We start from the raw sequence: 25,998 nt of genomic DNA on the forward strand, positions 1-25,998 counted from the left end.
AGATACGCTCCAAAATTACAAAAATACATAGAACCAAATAAAGGGATTCTCGAGGGGAAAATAATGAACACATGTCAATCCTAAAATGACATCGATATTACCAGTCTACGTGGAAAACGCTTACATCTACGTTCCAGAAGGTGAGGGTAACTAGAAATGACAGGACAGATTAAAGTTCTCAGCCAAGAAAGAAGAACTATTAAAAAGGAACAAAATGGAAATTACAGAACCAGACATTGCAACACCTGACGGTAAAAGTCCAGATGAAGTCAAACGGCAGTGCGGACAGGCAAAGGAAGACTCGGTGAAGTATGAATTATATATTAGATATACTATATATTATAAATTTTCAACATACGTACTTAAAACATGGGACCTTTCTAGTTGTAAAATTTCCACATTCTCCTTTAAGTTATTAAATACTAAGTCTAAATAGAAAACGAAAGTTATGTATGAATATCATAATCTTTAGAAGAACCACTAAAATAGTTCAAATTTAATAATTCAGAGATATAGACTGGGGCACATGGGTGGCTCAGTGGGTTAAAGCCTCTGCCTTCTGCTCAGGTCATGGTCTCAGGGTCCTGGGATTGAGCCCCGCATCAGGCTCTCTGCTCAGTGGGGGCCTGCTTCCCCCTCTCTCTCTTTGCCTCTCTGCCTACTCCTGATCTCTGTCAAATAAATAAATAAAAATCTTTAAAAACTCAGAGATATAAACAGTCTATACATAAGTTAAAATGAAATACAAAAACATCCAGATATCAGGGGCGCCTGGGTGGTTCAGTCTGTTAAGCGGCTGCCTTCAGCTCAGGTCATGATCCCAAGGTCCTGGGATTGAGCCACCAAGCAGGGAGCCTGTTTCTTCCTCTCCCACTCCCCCTGCTTGCGTTCCTTCTCTCGCTGTGTCTCTCTGTAAAAAAAAAAAAAAAAAAATCCAGGGCGCCTGGGTGGCTCAGTGGATTAAGCCTCTCCTTCAGCTCAGGTCATGATCTCAGGGTCCTGGGATCAAGCCCTGCATCAAGCTCTCTGCTCAGCAGGGAGTCTGCTACCCACCCACCCACCCGCCCGCCCCCCCGCACTTGCCCGCCCCCTGCCTCTCTGCCTACTTGTGATCTCTCTCTCTGCCTGTCAAATAAATAAAAAGTCTTAAAAAAAAATTTTTTTTTAAATCCGTATATCCAAAATAAGATATGAAGCAGGGAATAGATGAACAAAATGGAGAGAGTACAAAAGAAAACAAAAACAAAAACAAAAGAAATATGAAAAGATAAACTTAAATTTAAACATATCAGTAATTCCATTAAAAGTAAACAGCCTGAACACATCAATTAAAAGACAGGTCACTATGCTGTACATCTGGAACTAATATAATATTGTATGTGTCAGTTATACCTCAATAAAAAAATCCCTCCCAAATTAAAAGACAGACAGTGTCAAAGTGAACTGAACAACAGAAAAGGATGAAGTATATGCTGCCTACAAGAAAACCATTTAGGGCGCCTGGGTGGCTCAGTGGGTTAAAGCCTCTGCCTTCGGCTCAGGTCATGATCCCAGGGTCCTGGGATCGAGCCCCGCATCGGGCTCTCTGCTCAGCAGGGAGCCTGCTTCCTCCTCTCTCTCTCTGTCTGCCTCTCTGCCTACTTGTGATCTCTGTCTGTCAAATAAATAAATAAAATCTTTAAAAAAAAAAAAAGAAAGAAAACCATTTAAATATAACATAGGTTAAAACTAAAGAGATGAAAAAAGATATATCAGAAAAACACTAATCAAAAGAAAGCTAGAAAATGGTTAAAATGTAGAAGTTTGTGTTATGTATATCTTACCATGAGGGAGAAAAATAAGAAAAACTAGAGTGGCTGTATTAACATGAGAAAAAGTAGTCTTCAGAAAAGGGAATTTATCTGGATATAAAAAGAGACATTATATAATGATATAAGGGTCAATTAGCCAAGATGACAAGTCAACCCTCAATGTGTAAGCATCTAAAGAGAGAGAACTCCAAAACCAATGAGGCAGAGAACTGTAATGAGAGATATATAACCCATAAATAGAGACTTGCACAAATCTCTCAGTAACTGATTGAACAGAGAATGAGAAAGGATATAGAAGAACTGAACAGAACAACCAACCAACCTAATCCGACATTTATAGAACACTCCACCCAGCAATAACAGAATACACATTCTTCTCAAATACACATAGAACATTCACCAAGATACACCAAATCGTAAGCAAAACATAAACAAATATGTTAAAACAAACCTTAACAAATTTAAAACAACTGAATCCATACAAAGAATATCCTCTGACCATAGCAGGAGTTAGAGTAGAAATCAGTACAGAAAAACACCTGAAAAATGCCAATTATTTGGAAATCAACACACTTCTAAAAAACATAAAATCCGCAGACTGAAGAAGTCTCAAGGAAATTAGAAAATACTTTAGACCAAAGGAAAGAGATCACATGTAAATATATGTAATGGTATCCTGCTAAACTCATGCTTACAGGGAAATTTATAGGGTTAAAAGAAGAAAGGGAAAAACTAAGATTAGAGCAAAATCAATGAAATTTAAAACAGAAAAACTAAATGAAATCAAAAGCTGATTCTCTGATCAAAAAAACTGATAAACCACTAGCTACAGTTGACAGGGGGAGAGAGACACAGAGAGAGAGAGAAGACACAAAGTATCAATATCAGATATGGAAGAGAGGATGTTATTACAGACAGGCATAGACATTAAAAGGATGAGAATACTACAAACAACTCTATGCCCATAAATTTGACAATCTACAAATAGTTAAATACTCAGAAATTCACAAATACTAAAATTTACTCAAGAAGAAACAGAGAATCTGAATGGTCCTACTAGTAGTTTAAAATCTTTCCCCAAAACAAAAACTCCAGGTCCACATGATTTCACTGGCAAATTCTACCAAATACAGAAGGAAAGAATAATATCCATTTTATACATTCACTTCCAGAAAACAGAAGAACATAGAACACTTCTCAACTCAATTAATTTGTAAGGCAAGCATTACCCGGACATCAAAACCAGATAAAAACATTACAAGACAAACAAAAACAAAAAGGAACAAGAAAAACACTATGGACCAGAATCACTCAGGAAAGGAGACACAGAAATCCTCAATGAAATATTATAAATAAAATCTAACAATATATATAAGGGATAATGTATCATGACCAAGTGGGAGTAATTCTGAAAATGCAAGGCTAGTTCAACATTCAAAAGTCAGTGTGATTCACCATTTTAACAGACTAAAGAAGAACAACTCAGTGATGATCTCAACAGACGCAGATAGCACATGTACTAACATAGACCGCTCACTAGTGATTTTGAAAATGCTCATCAGACTAGTTAGAGAAGGGATTTTCTCTGATCTGATAAAAGTTATTTACAAAAACCCTACAGCTAACATCATATTCAACAAAAGACCTTAGTTCTTAACAAAGATGTCTGCTCTCACCCCTCCTATTTGACACAGTACAGAAGTCCTAGCCAGTACAATACAAGGAGAAAATAAACCGAAGACATGCAGATTAGAAAGGAAGACATAAAATTCTATCTGTAGGCCACATGACGGTCTACCTAGAACCCTAAGTGAGAGGACAGATACACAAAGAGACAAGAGCCAATTCATACACACAAACCTACCACCTCTGTAGCAACTCGCTCAGGAAGCCAAACCACAACCTCTGTAGTGATCGTTGGTTCCAAACAGCTACGACTTGATCAGTGACTGCCAGCTTCCTTAATTTTTGCCCCCACTCCCAATTCAGGACCAACAGGAGGAAGTTAAATAAGCTCCCTTAACCAATCACATAGGATGCCCCACTTCTAGTCAGGCCAGCTTCCAGTTTCCCCAAGCCAACAACTTCCAATTAGGACAACCTGAAGCCTTCCCTTTTTTCATTAAAAAGCTTTTATATTCTCCTTTTAGATTCCCTTCTGAGTCCTTGCCAAATCCAAGTAATGGTGGCTGATGCCTTACTTATTCTCATTTAGGTGGTCTTCATTAATTTCCATACAAGAAATCTACAAAAAAAGCTAGAATTAATAGGTAAGTGAGGTCACACAACACAAGGTCAATATATAAGAAGCACCTATATTTCCATATACTTGCAATGAATTACTGGCAATAAAAATTTTGAAGCATCATTTATAATAATGTATACAGACAAAAAGAAAATACACAGATAAAAATCTAACAAAATAATATAGTATCTATATGCTGAAAATTATGAAACATTGACAAAATTAGTCAAAGAAGACCTACTTGGAGAAAGATACTGTGTTCATAGACTGGAAGATTCAATATGGATACAATATTAACTCTCCTCAGACTGATCTACAGATTCCTTCAACTTTTTTTTTTTTTAAAGATTTTATTTGTTTATTTGTCAGAGAGATGAGAAAGAGAGAGAGAGAGAGAGAGAGAGAGAGGAAACATGAGCACAAGCAGTGGGAGTGGAGGCAGAGGGAGAAGCAGGCTCCTCACTGAACAGGGAGCCTGATGCAGGACTCAATTCCGGACCCTGGGATCATGATCTGAGGCAAGGGCAATGCTTAACCAATGGAGCCATTCGGGCATCCCTCATTCAGTGCAATTCTAATCAAAATACCAGTGGGATATTTTTGTAGATAATAACAAAATTTATATAGAAAAGTAAAGGAATTAGAAACGCCAAAGCAGTTTGAAAAAGCATATAGTCGGAAAATACACACTAATTTTAAGATATTCTATGGGGTGCTGGGGTGGTACAGTCAGTTAAGCGTCTGACTCTTGGTTTTGGCTCAGGTCGTGACCTCAGGACCATGAGATGGAGCCTTGCATCGGGCTCCCCAATCAGCTCAGAGTCTGCCTGAGTTTCTCTCTCACTCTGCCCCTTCTCCTCACTTGATCTCTCCTCACTTGATCTCTCAGATAAATAAAAAATCCTAAAAAAAATCAATAAAATAAGGGGAAAAAAAAGTTATTCTAGAGCTACAGTACTCAAGACAGTATTGGCAAAAGGACAGACCATTGATCACCTGAGTAGAATACAGAGCTCAGACACAAACGATGTTTTTAACAAAAGTACAAAAACAACTTAATGAAGAAAAACATCTTCAACAAAACGGTGTTGGAATAATTAAACATGGATATGCAAGAAAGAAAGGAAGAAAGAAAGAACTTGACCCATACCTCATACCTCAAACATGATTCACAACAGAGATTACCAAAGTGGACTTCAAAACTTAAAATATTTGCTCTGTGAAGACATTGTTAAGAAAATGAAAACATATCAGGTGAAGAACTTTTATCCAGAATATATAAGATCACTAAAAACTCAAGCATAAGAAACAAAACTCAATTAAAAGAGACAAAGCCAATGATTTATAGAAACACATACAGAGATGGTACATTCAGTACATGGAAAGATGCTCAGTAATTAGAGAAATGCAAATTAAAAATCCATGACATACAAGTGCATACCTACCAGAATGGCAAATAAGCAGAACAGAACAAGACCAAACCTGCACATCTAAGTGCTGGTGAGGATGCGAAGCAACTGGAACTCACACATCGTTGATGCTCCTGCAAAATGGTGCAGTTAGTTTGGAAAACGAAGTACCAGTTTCCTATGACACTAAATACATGGGTTATGTGACCCAGCAAGCCCCCCTGTTTACCCATGAGAAATAAACACTTACACTCATTCAAAAATCTGTTTGCAAGTGTTTATAGTAACTTTATCTGTTATTGCTGGAAATAGGAGACAACTCAATTGTCCTTCAACAGGTCAAAGGATGAACGAACTTGTACATGCCAAGCAGCCTCACTCAATAATAAAATGGAAAGACCACCAATGCACACAGCAGCGCGGGCAAGACTGCACACACATTAGAAAAAGTTAACAAAGCCAGACTCAAAGACTGGATACTAGAAAACCCACCTAAATGATATTCTGGAAAAGGCAAGAGTATAAAGACAGAATAGATAAGTGCCTGCCAGGCATTAAGGATGGAGGCTGATCAAAAAGGGGAACTCTCCTCACGCTGATAGGACTGGTGGTCACCTGGCTGGGCACATCTGTTTAAACTCAACAATCTGTAAACCAAATAGTGAATTTCATTATAGGCAAGTTTAAATCAATTAAATTCAAAAAGCAGAATGGATGTTCTATTACTGGATGTAGTTTTGTCAACACTAAATGTTATCAGAGGTAGATAATTAGGCAAAGAGCTAATCATATCAGTAAGGGTCCCTGAATGTCAAATATGTATCCGTACATATTTGATCTAGAAAATAAAATTTCGGTAGAAAAAAAGAAGCCACCAGTCCCCCACTGCTAGAGGTAGGGATAGGCATGAAGAGGCCACCAGCTCGTGTTCTTACAGCTGTGTCTACTTTTCTATTCTTTATGTCCTTGTGGTTCTATACAATTCTTTTGTTCCTTTTTTTTCATTTCCTTAGGGTTCCCTGAGGATGTAGAGATAAATGCATAGAAGCTATGATGTTTATCTGGAAATCTAAAATTCACTTTCTCAAATTTTATCAAGTACCCATGTGCCAAACAGATGGTGTCTGAAGCAGGAGATAGGAATTGTGAAGTTGGCCCTAAGAATGCACTGGTCAGGGGCGCCTGGGTGGCTCAGTGGGTTAAGCCGCTGCCTTCGGCTCAGGACATGATCTCAGGGTCCTGGGATCGAGTCCCGCATCAGGCTCTCTGCTCGGTGGGAGCCTGCTTCCTCCTCTCTCTCTCTCTGCCTACTTGTGATCTCTATCAAATAAATAAATAAAATCTTCAAAAAAAAAAAAAAAAGAATGCACTAGTCAGAGTGTCGACTGCAAGACACTTTCTCTTTAAAGAACACGGAAAAGCCATATTCAGAAACACTAAGTAATGAACAGTGTGAAGTGCCCAGGAGTCCGAGTGGAGAGCTTCCTTCTGCCTCAGAGGGTGAGCAAGTGTCAGTGGTATCGGCACACAGCCGAGATTGCGCGAGGCGCTCAGAATTGGAGGAGCAGGAGTTAGGAGACTGCTCAGTAATCGTTCAGCTGAAGTGTGAAGGTCCAAACTAGGGCTAAGAGCACAAAACGTGGACTCAAAAGATATTCAGGAAGAAAAATCAACAGATTTGGTAACTGAATTAGGAAGGGACAGTGACTGGATCAATGGTGAGCCCGTCCATGAGACCCCGAGAGGAAGAAGAGTGGATGACCAACTTGCTCTGCATATGGAGTTTACACATATCTCTGAGCCACAAAGACAGTTATGTTTAATAAGCAGCCCAAAATAAAAATCTAAAAATTTATAAATGGGTCTAAAACGTGGATTTAGCAGTGTGATTCTAAAAACTACAGCCACGAATATGATGGCTCCGGAAGTTTTTAAGATTTTACTTATTTATTTGAGAGAGAGAGCATGAGAGGGGAGAGGTCAGAGGGAGAAGCAGACACCCTGCTGAGCAGGGAGCCCGATGTGGGACTCAATCCCAGGACTCCAGATCATGACCTGAGCTGAAGGCAGTTGCTTAACCAACTGAGCCACCCAGGCGCCCCAGCTCCAGAAGAGTTTTAAGAAAAAAGATTATAGAGAAGGAATCCACGGAGGTGACTGATAACTGGCTAGAGCAGTAGGAGAACAAGGAGGGAGTAGAAGAGGAGTGGATGAGAAAGATTCAAGGAAAGAACAGTATGCAATATCAAATCCTGAGGAAAAGATTAGTAAAATGCCAAGTAGAAAGTACCTTCTAGATTTGGCAGTTAGGCTAGTGATGAACCATGACTTAAAAGAATGGGCAGGTCTTTTTGATGTTGGTCTTCCTAATTCCAATATGGGTCAGGGGTTCCCATCCCCCATAAAACCAAGCAATTCTTGGACACCATCAAGCTGAGAATTCAACTCAATTCCATCACTATCTACCTGGAGATAGCATCAGATTCCACAGGTTAAGGGCTCAGTCCTACAAGACTGCCTCAGAGGCCAGCTGCAAGCCCCAACAGCTCTCCTAACCCAGTCCCAGGTTTTTAATGGAGGTTTCATTACACAGAGCAGGCCAAAAAACCCTAAAAAAACAAAAACCGTAATTGTTTGATTAATGCAAGAAGAGAAAGAAAAATGAACACTGAATTTGTGGGAGAAACAGAAACTGTGAGTGTTATTTTTAAATCCAAATATATCAGTAATTAAACTAACCATGTGAAAGGTCTACTAAAATATCTGTTAAAACTCTACTATCAGTACTTGTGGGATTTAGCTAACACTCTATGTGGAGGTACTTTCTAACCATTATCACATGCATTAGTGATCTGTGTATCAATCTCAAGTTAGAAAAATAACAGCAAATTAAACCTCCCCAGAATAAAATAAACAAATACAAATAATGAAATAGAAACAAGCATAACAGAAGAAACCAGACATTAATAAAAAGAATCAGTTCCTATTCAGACCCATCTTTAATTTAAATAAGAGGGAAAGCTACAACAATGATAAAAGGCGCACCACTGAAGAAGCTACCCTAACATCCATTTTTCAGATCCCAGGGTTTGACCCTTGACCAGGAAGAGCCTCCCCACCCCTCCCATCAGCCAGCTTTTCTCTTGATTCTGTACGGGTTTCTGTGTCTCCCAGTAAGAGTCTATGTTCCGTGAGGGAGGAATCGCTCCGTCACGACCCACAGTCTAGCACAATGTACAGCACGTGGGAGGGCAGGGACTCAGGAAGCACTCATTCAACAAATACTGAGCGCCCACCATGTATCTGGTACTGTTCTAGGTGCTCAGAATACAATAAGCAAAACAGACAAAATCCTATGGCCTCGTGGAGCCTACGTTCTTATGGAAGGAGAGACCAGCAAACAAAATACATACTATGTCGGATGGGGACAAGCAGACAAAGCAGGAAAGTGAGTGTAGAACTGAAAAACTGCAACTTAAACTTTATGTTTAAAATTTAAAGTCAGGTGGTCAGGGGAGGCTTTGCTGAGGTAAGAAAGTAAACCATGCCCACCTGGCAGGTTTGAAGAACGATCAGAAAGCAGGGATGGAACAAAGTGAGGGTATCAAGGAAGGGGAGAGCAACAGAAGACAAAGTCAGAAAACATCAGGGCTAGGGTCTCAGCAGATCATATGGGGTGTTTAGGCCATTATTAGGACTTTGGCTTTTACTCGGAATGAAATAGGAAGCTCATTTGTCAGTGTGGCCACGGTTTCTATTCTAGAAGGATCGCTCTGGCTGTAGTGTTGAAAACGGTTTATGAGGGCAAAAGGTGGGAACCAGGAGTCCAGTTATGAGGCTACTGTGGTAATCCCAGAAAAAGATAATGGTGGCCTGGACCAGATGACAGACGTGGAGGTGGTGAGAACTGGTTAGACCCAGCATCAATTCTGAAGGTAGAGCCGTGCAGGACTTGCGCACAAATTGGATGTGCTGTGTGAGAGACAAAGAAGATCGTCTAAGATGATACCAAGGTTTCAACTTGAGCAGCTAAAAACAAAAGTTACTTTCTGAGCTGGGAAAGAGAAGGCTCTGGGGAGTCGGAGAATTCACGGAGAATTCAGTTTGGGACCCATCATTTCACCTGCCCTTTATGTATCCAAGTGGAGGTGTCAGGTAGGCAACTGGATTGAGTTTTCCGTGTAAGCTAGAGATAGAAATTTGCGAGTTGTCAGCGTATTGGTGGTATTTAAAATCATGAGGTTGAATGGCGTCACCAAGAAACCTTTGACAAATGCATCAATTCATTAATGAATGAAGAATAAACATAGGACTGCTAGCCACCCGAGCTGTCATGGATGAAAAAGTGTTGTTGAGATCTGGGGACCTGAACTTTAGTTGGAGTGAAACCACAACTATGTTTGTTTCACTTTTTAAAGAACAATCTTCTCAAAGAGCACCTCCAAGGGCAAAAAAATGCATAGTCAACATTAAGGGATGGCAAGTTTCCTCAGTTTCCTCTTATTTTTCTCCAAAATTGGTAGATTTCCTAGCTGGCACCATGTTACCTGCTCTCTCTCTCTCTCTATATATATATATATATACACCGTGAAATGGATGCTGTACTCATCTTGTGAAATCCTGGGGAAAACGTACCCTTTGTTGAGTATTTGAAGATCATCCCAACCATTCATTCTGATGGGTATTAACTGGAAATCAACCTGGACCATCAGAAATCTATGCCTTTGGATACTATCTCTCCTATGTAGAATCGCTTGCACTGAGTTTCATGTTGGCATTACATCTTGGTAATTTTTAAAAAGATTTATTTATTCATTTAAGAGAGAGAGCATGTGCGAGTCGGGGGGTAGGGTGGAGGAAGAGGAAGAGAGAGAATCTCAAGCAGACTCCACACTGAGCACGGGAGCCTCATGCGGGGCTCAGTACCACAGCCCTGAGATCACAGCCTGAGCTGAAATCAAGTCAGCTGCTCTGGGCACCTGGGTGGCTCAGTCGTTAAGTGGCTGCCTGTGTTCCCCCTGCTTGTGTTCCCTCTCTTGCTGTCTTTCTGTCAAATAAATAAATAAAATCTTAAAAAAGAAAAAAAGAAAAGAAAAGAAAAAGAGTCGGCTGCTCAACCAACTGAGTCACCCAGGTGCCCCACATCTTGATAATTTCTAAAGGAAACCACCATATGAACTCCTTTACCTTGTCTGCTACAGGAATGTTGCTGAAAACATTATATATATAATATAACATATATATCTGTGTCCTTTTACGTGTAAACTTACAAGACTTTTCTTTTATAATTAATGAGAAAAATTTTGCCTTCCCTGGAGAGTTATATGCAATGTTTCTTTTTTAGGTAAGACTGCCTTGAAGTACATAATGTCTGATCCCATTTATAGGATACACTAGAACAAGCAAAACTACAGTAGGAAAAAAAAATCCCACCAATGGACACCTCTGGAAGGTTGGGAGACTGGCAAGAAGCAGGATGAAGCTTCCCGAGGTTATAGTAATGTTCCACATTAGAATTTCTTGAAAACAACACTACTAACAAAAAACTGTGACCAGACTCTACCCACTAGATGTCAGTACAACCCTACCCTTACCAAACCCAGTTGGGATAGCCAAAAACAATCTCGGTCAAATGTCCCCTGGGAGGCAAAATCGCCCCTCATTGAGTACTATTGCCCTACATCTTCACAGAGTTGTGGCTTACAGAGGTGTATGCATTCATGTCAAAATCAGAGAACACACACTTACTATCTGTGTGTGCCAGTGTATGTGCATTTTAGCTCAAAAGAAAACAAACTGTAAACACATAATGAACTCCAGTTACTGATATGCATGTTAAAGTATTTAGGGCTTTTTCAGTGACTGTTGGATAGAGAGGTGGATATATTTGTATAGTGATGCAATACTGCCCGAATAGCAAAATGTTAATGGTAGAATCTAGGTAGTGGATATAGAGGAACTCTATATGATTCTTTGAACTTTTCTGTATGTTTGCAAATTTTCATAATAAAATGTTGGGTTATTCTCATCAACCCATTACACGAATCAAGCCCCAAGTGGAGTCAGTTCAGAAACCTGGGGATACTTGTGCATTGGAAAGTATCAGCTCTAAGCACTGTGATCTTGGAAAGAAGTCACAAGTCATACCACATAGTGTGTGGTTCTTGATGGCTTCTTGACAAAGAAACAGTGCTCTATAGCCCCACAATCACTCATAAGTTACATTAGCAAATTCACGCCTCATAAACATTTAAGAACACTTCAAATATTCTGATATTTACTTAGAACTAAATGCCTGCACATCGTTTCATGAATGCATGGTCAAACATTTGAAAAGTAAAATTAGTTATAATTAAATATAGGTTATGATATTTCTTTTTTCTAACAAAGCATTTGTTTACCTCAGTATTAACTTATTATATAACTATAGCTCAATAGTGTGTAATATGCTCTGTTGTGTCATATAATAGGTATCAAATCCTCTTAAATCCATCTTTTAAAGACGCAGTGAAACTGGTTATTTCCTACAGACTTAAGTACGTGCGTATAAAGCCTACACCTTTAATGGGGGTGACGCGATCGTCCGACATCCAGAGCATGGATCTCCAGCAGGGATGGTCTACGAACTCTCACGGATCCATGCTGCAGTCAGTTCAGAGGCCGGAAGGAAGCACTCGGAAGCTGTCACAGAAGGCTGACACTGACATGACATCGAAGTGCACTGTGCATGTGGTACAGAACCAAGTTACATGTGACATTTCACGGTTATCTTGTCAGCTATGTAAAGGTGTACAGGAATCTGAGAAAACGCGCAGGCTTATTCATTTTTATAACTAGTTAATTTTATGAACATTTTCCTCTTAAGCCTGCTTATTATTTTATAAATTAACATAATTCACTAAATTAGAGAAGTGAAATTTATGCTACTTAAACTAATTTACACGCGGACAAACAAGCTTCAGTGGGTTTTTCAGCATCTTTTTGTTGGAGAAGACACACCTTTTCTGAATCAACAATAGCAGGAAACCAGATGAGGACGGCGGGTATGACCGATTTGGAACCGATGAGGACACAGAGGCCTGTGTTCACTTGGCAGTATGATCCCTGTATAATGAGTTCATTTCGCAGCCATTAACTGATGGTCAAGTGCTAACGTCACAGTATATCGCAGAATATACTGGTTAATGGAGCAACAAAACCATCTAAATTTCAGGAGTATTTATACACAAAATATATACAAAAATAAGTTCAAAACCAAAAGAATTACTTAGAAAAAGAAAAAGAACACTGAATTTAAAAGGCTAACAGAAACAGCTATCCAGTATTTTACCCTTAAGTATTTGTTTTACAGGCTTCCTATTTTAGCTTCCTAAGCTAAGCTATCCATCTTCCTATCTTACATTTTGTACTGCTAATACTAAAATGGTAAATACAACTGTTAAGAAACAAGAGAATAACTACATCAAAAATACTTGCTTAGAAATAGTGTGTAAACCTGTACTTTTCAAAGCTAACACCGCTCACCACATTTAGAAACTCATGACCTGGAAGAACCAGTTTACAAAACTGTACTTGCAAAGTATTTTTCATTGCACCTGGACAAGTGCACAGATACTGCCAATGTGTTATTTGAATATGATAGTGATATAAAGAAAGAATTCTTGTTCTCAGTTTTAGAGCTAACAAACAAGCAGCTTTGAACTGGATAAAACTATGAAGAACTGCACTGTCAATAACCGTGATCTGGAGTTTTACGGAGAAAACTATTCCGACAGCACAACTGACAGGACAAGAAAATACTCTGGACCAAATTTCCCAGATGAAGGAACATCCGAAAGTAAATCAACACGCAGCTTCTGCTGTTAACAAACTCTTGTTAGAAAGAGTCAGCTGAACTCAAGAGTATGTTTAGTATCCCAATAAAAATCATGAAAATATAAACGTTTAAAAAGTAAAGTTTGTTCTCTTTATTATGCAATAATAAAGCCGTATCTTATAAATGATTATTGGTGGGTTAATGTTAAAACAATGGCTCCTGAGGGGAAGTCGAAATTACAAACTCTCAGCGCTTCTGTGAGATAAAAAACAAGTTTGGTCCAACTTTTCAAAGATGTTAACTGGATAACCAGGTTCTGCAATATCTTCAGTACCTTTAATGTTCTTAAGGTTTCCTTACAATGAAGAAATGCAACATGTTTTTCAAAGGCGAGTAAGATTAAAGGGAAAAACAAAACTTTGCTTGGAAGAACAGTTTCTACAGTTATCACCATACAATTCATAAATATAATAGAACTCCTTCAAATGTAATTTTCCATCCAAATGAGATCCACAGATAGGAAATGTAAAAGAACTGAATCCATTTCTTTCATTTGAAGATAATTTAACCATTTACAGCTAAAACTGTTGAAGTGACTACTGCTGAAAGATAAAGGACACATTGGGAACTACAGCACCACTTGCTTTTGGTTAAATTCGAAACAAATATCCTGAGCTTGATGAAACTGCTTTTAAGATTTCTTCTTCTAGAGTCCCACCAATAGAACTCAACATTTCCTCTACAGTATTACTGAATCAAAGCATAACGAGTCTAACTATAATGTCATCATCTGAAAGTAAGGCTGTCTTCAACCCAACCTAGATACATTAATAACCAAGACGTAAGCTCATCTGTCACATTAAAACTTTAAATATTAAGACAATGTTTTTTCAAGGTGTAAGTTAGGTATTTAAAATACTCAATTGCCATTTCATAACTTTTTTTTTAAGATTTTATTTGTTATTTATTTGACAGAGAGATCACCAGTAGGCAGAGAGGCAGGCAGAGAGAGGGGGAAGCAGGCTCCCCACCGAGCAGAGCGCCCGATGCGGGACTCGATCCCAGGACCCTGAGATCATGACCTGAGCCAAAGGCAGAGGCTTAACCCACTAAGCCTCCCAGGTGCCCCATAACTTTATTATTTAAAAAGTAATCTCTACATCCAACGTGAGGCTTGAATTCACAAACCCCAAGATCAAGAGCCACATGCTCTACTGACTGAGGTGCCCCACTATTTCATAGCTTAAGATTACGATTACAAAACATATAAAGAGTGTAATAGAAAAATTTACCATAATAATTGACTATACATGCATAGTTTTTATAATTCTTCGTATTATTTTACTGATTATATTAAAATGTGATTTTTGTCATTTGAGTAAACTACGTGAGCTTGTATTTAGCTTGTGTTTTTATTTATTTTTAATAATTCATTTTGTAAACCCATCAGTCCATAATGGATTGGAAATTTTAAAAATTCATCTTTCACTACAATTTGAAAAACATTGGGTAGCCTTAAGTAGCTACTTGTATCTTGAGATTTTGGGAAGAGTAAATCCACATGAATCCTGAATAAATCTCTATTAATTGAGATATTGTGAACACTTGGAGTAAACTTAAATTTTTAAGTATTTGCAAATTTGTAGGGTGGAGAAAAAGGTCTTAACCAGTTGCTGGTATTCATATGCAAAGCAGAACTCCGTTTATCAAAGGAGTTCACAGGTCTGGTCCACTACTTGCTTGTTTTCACAGTAAATAAAGAGAACCTGGACTAGAACATATTTTCATATTTAACCCAGCATTTTAGCCTTCAAACTATTGTCTTTGATGGAAAAAAGAAACTGATGAAGATCCTCTTAAAAACAAACCTATCCAGCTGAGAGTAACAAACTGAAAACTGTCTTTGGAAATATCAAAATGTTCTGATTGTAATCTCAGACTCCCTGAAGCTCAAGTAAATTTGAACTTGAAAAATAATTAAGCACCTGGCTCAGAGATCTGTACATCATTATACTGGCTAATATCAATGAAAAATGTTAGACCATCCCCCCATGATTTTAAAATAAGGGAAGGAAAGGGGCGCCTGGGTGGCTCAGTTGTTAGGCATCTGCCTTTGGCTCAGATCCTGATCCCAGGGTCCTGGGATGGAGCCCCGCATCGGGCTCCCTGTTCGGCACCCCCCCTGCTTGTGTTCCCTCTCTCACTGTGTCTCTATCAAAAAGGGTAAATAAAATCTTTTTTAAGAAAATTAGAGAAGGAAAAATAAAATGAGATGAAATAAGAGAGGGAGACAAACCATGAGAGACGCTTAATTCTAGGAAACAAACTGAGGGTTCCTGGGGTGGGGGGATGGGGTAACTGGGTAACAGGTATTAAGGAGGGCATGAGATGTCGTGAACACTGGGTGTTATAAGCAATTGATGAATCACTAAATTCTGCCCCTGAAACTAACAGTACACTCTATGTTAACTAAATTGAATTTAAATTAAAATTTAAATATGTTAACTAAATTGAATTTAAATAAAAAATTAAAAGTAAAATAACAGTAGTATTCATAGTGGCATATATTGCCAATAATCAAGACGGAGCCCTGGGAGGTGCACTGTGGGTCCCGCGTGAAAGCAGACCTAAGCCCTCTTTCACGACAGTGGTCAGTGATGGGAAGAAGGTGCCTGAGGCCGTCACAATTACTGCTACCATAAAGGGTTCTCAAAAAATTTTAAATCTCCATTTTAACTTAAGGATGAGATGAGCACTGGGTGCTATATGCACCTAAAGGACCATTAAACATTATGTTAAAAACTAACGAAGTACTATATATTGGATTATGGTAAAATCTAATGAAGTACTATATATTGGCTAATTGAATTAAAAAAAAGAATAGGTATTTTCTATTCAAACTTTCTTTGATTACTTGTTTTTTTTTTTTTTTTTTTAAGATTTTATTCATTGGGATGCCTGGGTGGCTCAGTTGGTTAAGCAGCTGCTTTGGCTCAGGTCATGACCCCAGGGCCCTGGGATCGAGTCCCACATTGGGCTCCTTGCTCGGCAGGGGGCCTGCTTCTCCCTCTGCCTCTGCCTGCCGCTCTGTCTGCCTGTGCTCACTCTCTCTCCCTCTCTCTCTCTGACAAATTAAAAAAAAAAAAGATTTTATTCATTTATTTGACAGAGATCACAAGTAGGCAGAGAGGCAGGCAAAGAGAGAGGAGGAAGCAGGCTCCCCGATGAGCAGAGAGCCTGATGCGGGGCTTGATCCCAGAACCCTGGGATCATGACCTGAGCCGAAGGCAGACATTTAACGACTGAGCCACCCAGGCGCCCTGAGATTCACAGAATATTTTAAAAGATTTTTTTATTTATTTGAGAGAGAGAACAAGCAGGGGGAGGGGCAGAAGGAGAGGGACAAGAAAGGAGCCTTGATGTGGGGCTCGATGCCAGGACTCTGGGCTCCTGACCTAAGCAGAAGGCAGATGGTTAACTGACTGAGCCACCCAGGTGCCCCTCTTTTCAAATATTTTATTACATGTCAAAATGCTTGTGATCCAAAATGAAAACAGAGAGGATGGTCTCAGTTTTTTAAAAGCACATATTTATGTGTATATGTTCATATGAATATACATATATACATGTGCACAATACATATTTATAGACAAAAATCAACTGGAAGGGAGTGCACTAAAATATTAATGGAGGTAATTTTATCTTCTCTTTTACCTTGCAAAGTTTTTTTTTAACTGGAATGAGTTTTTGCAGACCATTTACATTTAATGTAATGACAGACTGATATGGCTGCATCTAAGTTTTGCTGTTTGCTATTTGTCCCAACTATGCTTTGTTCCTTTTCCCCTCATTTCCTGCCTTCTTTTCGATTAACAGAGTACTTTTTAAGGTTTCCATCTCTGCAATTAGTTTATAATTAGCTATAATTCTGCTTAATTTTTCTAGTGGTTTCTTTAGGTTTTAACTGTATCTTTACATTACCTTTAACATATTTTGCTTTTCTACAGTATAGCCCCTCCTGGATAATTTAAGAAATTTACAATCATGTATTTCCATTTTCCTCCCATCCTTTTGCTGTTGTCATACCTTTTATGAGTTGTAAAACCCACAATACAGGAGCGCCTGGGTGGCTCAGTGGGTTAAAGCCTCTGCCTTCAGCTCAGGTTATGATCCCAGGGTCCTGGGATCGAGCCCCGCATCTGGCTCTCTGCTCAGCGGGGAGCCTGCTTCCCTTCCTCTCTCTTTGCCTGCCTTTCTGCCTGCTTGTGATCTCTGTCAAATAAATAAATAAAATCTTTAAAAAAAAAAAAAAAAGACCCACAATACATTATTATTTGTTTTAAAAATCAAGTATCTTCTTAAGCTACTAATTCCAGAACATTTCCATCACTCCAAAAAGAAACACCATACCTGTTAATAGTCATCAAATTCAACTCTCTTGTAAAGGAATTAAGAAATAAGAATGTTCTGAATATTTACCCCCACATTTACCACTTTCAGCACTTTTCAATCCTTTATAAAGATCCAGACAGCCATCTTAAACAATCTTCCTTTTGCCGGAATAACTTCCTTTACCAATTCTTGTATACGTCTGCTGGCAACTGATCCTCTCAGCATGAGTTTGTACAGAAAGTCTATTTCAGGGTCACCCGGGTGGCTCAGTGGGTTAAAGCCTCTGCCTTCGGCTCAGGTCATGATCTCGGGTCCTGGGATCAACCCCGCATCGGGCTCTCTGCTTCTCAGGGAAGCCTGCTTCCTCCTCTCTCTGCCTGCCTCTCTGCCTAGTTGTTATCTCTGTCTGTCAAATAAATAAATAAAATCTTAAAAAAAAAAAGTCTCTCTCACTCTCATTTCTGGAAAGCATTTTCCAAGATAATACTAGGTTGACAGTTTTATTTTTTTTAAGCACTTTAAAGATGTCTCTCCACTGTCTTTTGATTCGCTGTATTTCTGATAAATCTGCTGACATTCTTGTTACTCGACATTATTTGTTTTTTTTCTCTGCCTGCTTTTGAGATTTTGCTCTATCACTGGTGGCCAGCACTCTGATTATGATGTATCTTGATGTAGTTATATATATATATATATATATATATATATATATATATTCTCCTTGGATTTGTTGCGCTTCTTCAATCTCTGGGTTTGCAATTTTCATCAGATTTGGAAATTTTCTGGTCATTATTCTTAAAAATGTCTTTTGTTCTCCTCTCTTTTCTGGGCTCCAATACACATATGTTAGACTGTTCTTGTTCCTGACTATGGTCCCTGTTCTAGACATTGATGATTTATTTTCCTCACATCTCCCACATTTTTAACAGTTTCTATTATTATATCTTCAAGTTCACTGATCTGCTATGCCTCACCTGCTAATACCTTGAGTATATTTTTCCACTTCATTTCCATCTCTGGAAGGTCTTTTTTTTTTTTTTTTTAAGATTTTATTTATTTATTTGAGAGAGAGTGAGCATGAGCAGAGAGGCAGAGAGAGAAGGAGAAGCAGACTCCCCACTGGGCAGGGAGCCAGATGCAGGGCTCAATCCCAAGACCCAGAGATCATGACCTAGCCAAAGCCAGACAGATGCTTAAAAGAACCCTGGGTTCCTTTTTGTATCTTCCATTTCTCTTTCCATTATGTTAACCATTTCCTCTACCTGCCTGAACATATAAAGCATATTTAAAAGAGCTGCTTTAATGAACTTATTTGTTAATTCCATCATCTCTGGGTCTATTTCCATTTTTTATTTTTCAGATTACTTTCTAATTACAGGTCATATTTTCCTGGTTCTTTGCATGCCCAGTGATTTTTTAACTGGATGCCAGAGACATTGTGAATTTTATGTTTGGGGTGCTGGATTTTGCTATATTCCCTTAAATAATGTATCATTTTGTTCTGGCATACAATTAAGTTTCTTGGAGATCCTCCAAGGCTTGCTTTTATGTTTTCTTAGGGCAGGTCCAGAACAGCCTTTACATTAGGGCTAATTTAGCCCTATGATCAAGGCAATACTTTTTTGATGTCCTGTCTCTACCCTGGCGAGGGAGAACACAGATTATTTCTAACATTGTGTAAGTTCCAGCCTATTTTTTCATGGAGTTCTTTCTCTGGCTTCAGGTGGTTTCTTCCTCTCGGTCTCAAGAGTACACACCTGCATATCTCTGAGTTCTCTGTGCAACTTCTCTCTTATGTTGTACCCCACAAATTATAGCTGCCTTTGCCCCCTCAAGCCCCCATCTCTGTCTTCTTAATGGAACCACTGGGCTCTATTTGGGTTCCCTGCTTTTCTCTGCAGCCTAAAAACTACCTCCAGACAAGAAATTGGGGGCAACCATTGAGTCCTGTAGGTTCATTTCTCTTCTTTCATTGTCACAGTCCTGCGTTGCCCATTACCCAATGTCTCTCGATTGTTATCTCATATACTAATTTTCTAGTTTAAGGTAGCAAGGTAAATTCAGTCCCGGTTATTCCGTCATTGTTCCACAGAATATATTTTGTAAATCAACCAGTGATTTCACAATTTCCTATCCAAAGTACTCATCTCACTCTCTCTTTTTTAATATCTAACAATACTAACTACTTCTTTCTCTCTTGGAATTTGCTACACTCTTAGTTTGACACTAAACTCTTTTTTAAAAATTTTATTTATTTATTTGACAGAGAGATCACATGTAGGCAGAGAGGCAAGCGGCAGGGCGGGGTGCAGGATCCCTACTGAGCAGAGAGCCTGATGCGGGGCTCAATCCCAGGACCTTGAGTTCTTGACCTGAACCAAAGGCAGAGGCTTAACCCACTGAGCCATCCAGGGGCCAGCCAGCCCCGACACTAAACTCTAAATTCTCCTCTCTAAATTCTCTACGAATCCTTATTCTTGAATCCTCAAATATAGGCACGTTTCCAAAGTACTGTTCTTGCCACATTTTCTTCTCCATCTGTGCAGGATCTCACCATGTGTGATTTCAATAAGCCCTACAATTTCATTTATGACCCTTTTGCTACTGACTCTGAACACAACAGAAGCATCATACGTGACTGGTTCTTGGACTTTTTCATTCATGAATAGAATACAAAGAAGAAAAGAATACAAAATGTGAAATCTCAACTCCATTTTAAAATGTGAGAGTTTAGGGGAACTTGGGTAGTTCAGTTGGTTAAGTGGCCAACTCTATTTCGGCTCAGGTCATGATCTCAGGGTCATGAGATCAAGCGCACATCAGGGTCAGTGCTCAGCAGTCTGCTTCCTTCCCCCAAACCCTCTCCTCACTTGCACACTCTAAATCTTCAAAATAAATAAATAAATAAATAGTTTATATATGTACTTTCATAACATGTAACCAAAATGGACAAACCCATAAATTAATTCAAATAAAATGTTAAGAATTATTGTTTTAGGGGCGTCTGGGTGGCTCAGTGGGTTAAAGCCTCTGCCTTTGGCTCAGGTCATGATCTCAAGGTCCTGGGATCGAGCCCTGCATTGGGCTCCCTGCCTGCTCCCCCCGCCCCACTCTGCTTGCCTCTCTGCCTACTTGTGATCTCTGTCAAATAAATAAATAAAATCTTAAAAAAAAAAAAAGAATTATTGTTTTAGAATTTTTTTCTTCTATATACTTTTCTGTATGTTCTACACAAATACAGTCATACATTAAATTTACAATAAGAAATTATTTTCTAAATCCCCACTTCCAGCTCATTGTTTCAGCTATTTCATAGGCCAGCATCTCAAGCCAATATATTCAAAGACCAGTCACATATCTTCAGCCTAGAATCTGCCTGTCCCTCTCTGTTCCGTTCTATTTAATGGCACAAAATCCACTCATAAATTTCCAAGTCATTGCAACTTACTCTTTTGTCCCCACATCCAGTCAACAATCCTAATGGAAACAATGAGTTTCCATTTGTGGAAAACAATATTAATGCAGAAAGCTACAGAATAATGATCTCAAGCAGCAGTGAATAGCTAGAGAATGAAAAACCTTTTTTTCCTTCCCCCAGGTCAGAGATACAAGAGAAATCTGCAAAGAGAAAGCAATGCCCTTGGCTTAGAACCAGAGGCGGACTTTGAGGAGGGCCAAAGTCAGACAGTAAGCGCAAGGAAAAAACTAGTGAGCAGAATGAGGGTCAAGAAGCTGGGGACTTGCGGCGCCTGGGTGGCTCAGTGGGCTAAAGCCTCTGCCTTCAGCTCAGGTCATGATCTCAGGGTCCTGGAATCGAGCCCTACATCGGGCTCTCTGCTCAGTGGGAAGCCTGCTTCCCCCTCTCTCTCTGCCTGCCTCTCTGCCTACCTGTGATCTCTGTATGTCAAATAAATAAATAAAATCTTTAAAAAAAAAAAAAAAGAAGAAGAAGAAGCTGGGGACTTAATGACCCTGATTCTGACTGGCACCTTTACAAGAAAACAAGGAGAAACACATAGTAAAATAAAGCCTCAAATTGCTCTTTGGCATAAAGATGTTTTGTTGCTAAAACTGGCAAAACGTTGGCTGACGTGACTAATACACACTACTAACTTTTTACTGTATAATTAACCAGCTCTGAATAAGGTCATAAAGGTTTCATTTTAATGCTCTTTTAAAAATAAGTAATAAATGAACAAGGAACAGGAGTCAAAGATCACAAAATACTATGGATGAGCCTTGAGGACATTATGCTAAATTAAATTAAGTCAGTCACAAAAATACATAGGATACGTGTGAATATTGTATGACTCTACTTTTTTTAAAAAGATTTTATTTATTTGAGAAAGAGTGAGAGAGATCACAGAGGGAGAAACCGTTTCGCCTCTGAGCAGAGGGCTCAATTCAGGGTGCAATCCCAGGACCCTGAGATCATGACCTGAGCCGAAGGCAAACTCGTAACGGACTGATCCACCCAGGCGCCCTGTATGACTCCACTTTTACGAGGCATCTAGAGTAGTCAAATTCAGGGGCGCCTGGGTGGCTCAGTGGGTTAAAGCCTCTGCCTTCAGCTCAGGTCATGATCCCAGGGTCCTGGGATCGAGCCCTGCATCAGGCTCTCTGCTCAGCAGGGAGCCTGCTTCCTCCTCTCTCTCTCTCTGCCTGCCTCTCTGCCTACTTGTGATCTCTGTCTGTCAAATAAATAAATAAAATATTCAAAAAAAAAGTCTTTAGAGTAGTCAAATTCATAGAAACACAAAGTAGAATGGTGACTGCCAGGGGTAAAGGGGAGGAGGAAATAAGGAGTTGTTTAATGGGCATGAAAAAGTTTTGGACATTGGTTTACACAATGATGTGAATAAACTTAACAGTGCTGAATTATAAACTTAAAGTGCTTAATATGGTAAATTTTGTTATGTACTTTTTGTCACTCTGAAAACTTTTTTAAGTTTAAGAGTCGGTGGGGTGCCTGGGTGGCTCAGTCAGTTGGGTGTCTGCCTTTGGCTCAGGTCATGATCCCAGAGTCCTGGGATCGAGTCCCACATAGGGCTCTCTGCTTGGTGGGGAGTTTGCTTCTCCTTCTCCCTCTGTCTGCTCCTCTGTCTGCTTGTGCTCTCTCTCCCTGTCAAGTAAATAAATCTTAAAAAAAAAAAAAAAAGTTTGAGTGTGTAATAGTATACAGAGAAAGTGTCTCTCATTTTGTCCCCCAGCCACCAACTTCTCCTCAGAGAGAGCCAGCATTTATATGTATTTTTAAAAGATTTTATTTATTTATGAGAGCAAGATAGTGAGTGCAAGGAGGGGAAGGGGTAGAGGGAGAGGGAGAGGGCAAAGCAGACTCCCCACTGAGCAGAGAGGTCTAAATGGGGCTCTTTCCCAGGATATTGGGATCATGACCTGAACCAAAGGCAGATGCTTAATGGACTGAGCCACCCAGACACCTCTTAATATATTTTTCTATCTTTCCCAAAATATTCTATTTATATTTTTTTACATAAATGACTTAAAAAACACACAAACATGGAAATACAGTTGATCCTTGAACAAAGGCTTGAACTTCGTAGGTCTAGTTATATGTAATTTTTTTTTTACAAATATAGTACAGTATTGTAAATGTATCTTCTCTTCCTTTTTAACATCTTTTCTCTAGCTTACTTTATTCTAAGAATACAGTACAGAACACATATAACACACAAAATATGTGTTAAACGGCTTTATGTTATTGGTAAGGCTTCTAGTCAACATGGGCTATTAGCAGCTAAATTTTGGGGAACCAAAGTTACACATGGGGAAATGCAAATCAAAACCACAATGACCTGATATGAGTCAGAATGGCTAGTATCAAAAAGACAAGGAGTAACAAGTGCTGGCGAGGATGTGGGGAAAACGGAACCTCGTGCACCGATGGGGGGAACAACGTCAACTAGCGCAGCCACTGTGGAAAAGTGTGGAGCTCCTCAAAAAACTATAAATATTAAGGGATCCAGTAATTCCATTCCACTGCTAGTTATCTACCCAAATGAAAACAGTAATTTGAAAAGATGTATGCACCCCCATTTACTGCAGTATTATTTACCACGGCGGGCCAAGAAATGGAAGCACCGTAAGTGCCCATCGATGGGTGGATAAAAAAGATGTGGTTCACAGACACACTGCAGCAGGACTTGGCCACAGACACGAATGAAATCTCGCCATTTGCAACAACATGGACAGACCTAGAGGTTATCATGCCAAGTGAAATTAGTCAGAAAAAGCAAAAACTACATGATTTCATTTATATGTAAAATCTAAAAAATAAAACAAATGAACAAACAAAAGCAGAAAAGTTCCCACAAATACAGAGAACAAACTTGCGGTCGCTGGTGGGGGGGGTGTGAAGTAGGCGAAGGGAATTAAGAGGTACAAACTTTCAGTTATGAAGTAAGACAGGGATGAAAAATACAGCAAAAGGGATATAGTCAGTAATACTGCAGTAATGTGTGGTGACAGGTCGCGGATCCACAACGTCGGATGACTTAAGTACGACTCTGCATGTCAACTGTACGGAGACGGGACTACACAGGTAGTCAGTGCCCCTGACCCCATGTTGTTCAGGGTCAACTCTATTAGCACAGTGCATGCACAACTCATGCACCTTGCTTGGCGTTTTTATTTAAAACATCTTAAGAGATGTTTCTAATTAGTTCACAAAGAACACCCTCCTTTTAAGAGATACTAATAATTCACTATATAACAATACCATTATTTTATCAGTTTCCCACAGACAGGTAACTAGGTTTTGTCCAAACTTTTGTTATGACAAGCACAGAAATGAATGTCTTCATACAACGGAACCCCCACATGTAAGAGTGAGTAAGTATATGTATGTGTGTGTTTACAAGCACAGTAAAGAATTGCTAAACAAAGCATATGTGCATTCCTTATGACTGCTATTTTTATTTAAAACTTGTTATTGAATTATAGCATATTTTCAGAGAAGTACACAAATCCTCAGTTTATAGCTTAACGAATTTTCCCAATATAAACACAATGTGTAACCAGGACCCTCATTAAGATACAGAACATCACAATTCCCCAAAAGTTCTTCTTGTGTTCCTTTTCAGTGAGGTAACACTATCCCGACTTCTAACAGAACAATTTTGTGTGTTTTCAAACTTTGTATTTTTGTGCCAGCTCTTTCACTCACACTATGGTTATAAGAAATCACTATTCTTTTGCGTAAATTTTTTATAAGATTTTATTGATTTATCGAGCCCATGTGGCTCGATCTCATAATCCTGAGATCATGACCTGAGGTGAAACCAAGAGTTGGATGCTTAACCAACTGAGCCACCCACCCCCTCTTTTTAAAGATTTTATTTGTGTGTAAATTCTAATTCATTCATTCTTTTTCTCTATAACATACTGTTGTGCAAACACACAAATTATTTATCCTTACTATTCCTGAGGTACACACATTCTTAGTTTTAATGGATATCATCAAACTGCTCTACAGAGTTTAGAACCTGACCGTTACTTTATGGAAGTCACCATTTCTCTACATCTTAGCCAAGGTCAAATCAATCAATTCAAAATTTTTTATCTTTGCCAATCTAATATATTAAAAACACTTTCAATATAGTTTCAATTTGCTCTTCTCTTGTTATGACTGGAAGGTCCTGTTTACGGATATTTGTGTTTATTTTCAACTGTCTTTGAATGTCCTGTGCCCACTTATCTACTGAGTTGTTGGTCTTTCCTTTATTTACTTAAAAGGATTCCTGGTTTTTTGTGTTTGTTTTTTAAGGAAATTAGCTCCTTGAACATGATGCATGACACATATTTTTTTCCCAGTTTATCTTTGGAGTGCCAACTCTGTTTATGCTAGTTTTTGCATGCATAGATTTTGTCTGTCTTTATGCAAATTCATATCTCTTTATGGTTTCTGGGATTTTATAAAACTTAGAGCAAATGGAACTCTCATATGCTGCTGGTGGGAGTGTAACCCGGTACACTTACTCTAAAAAACTATTTGCAGTATATACTAAAATTAAATATATAGGGCGCCTGGGTGGCTCAGTGGGTTAAGCCTCTGCCTTCAGCTCAGGCCCTTCAGCTCAGGATTGAGCCCCGCATCAGGCCCAGGACCCTGAGATCATGACCTGAGCCCAAGGCAGAGGCTTTAACCCACTGAGCCACCCAGGTGCCCCAAGTGAAAACAATTTAAATGCCCATTCAAAAAAAAGAGGGAGTTAACTGTGACATACTTGTGTAACAGAGTACTCAGTAATATGACAAACTTCAGCTCCATAAAACACGGATGAATCTCACAAGATAATGTTGAAT

At 39.0% G+C, this 25,998-nt stretch overlaps 1 protein-coding gene across 1 annotated transcript in view; it reads right to left on the reverse strand.

The window, feature by feature from the left end:
• Window positions 1–25,998, reverse strand: part of VKORC1L1 (vitamin K epoxide reductase complex subunit 1 like 1) — a 62,981-nt gene that overhangs the window by 24,972 nt on the left and 12,011 nt on the right. The window lies entirely within an intron of this gene.

Source organism: Neovison vison, chromosome 14, assembly GCF_020171115.1.
Source record: "Neovison vison isolate M4711 chromosome 14, ASM_NN_V1, whole genome shotgun sequence".
NCBI classification, from domain to species: Eukaryota; Metazoa; Chordata; class Mammalia; order Carnivora; family Mustelidae; genus Neogale; species Neogale vison.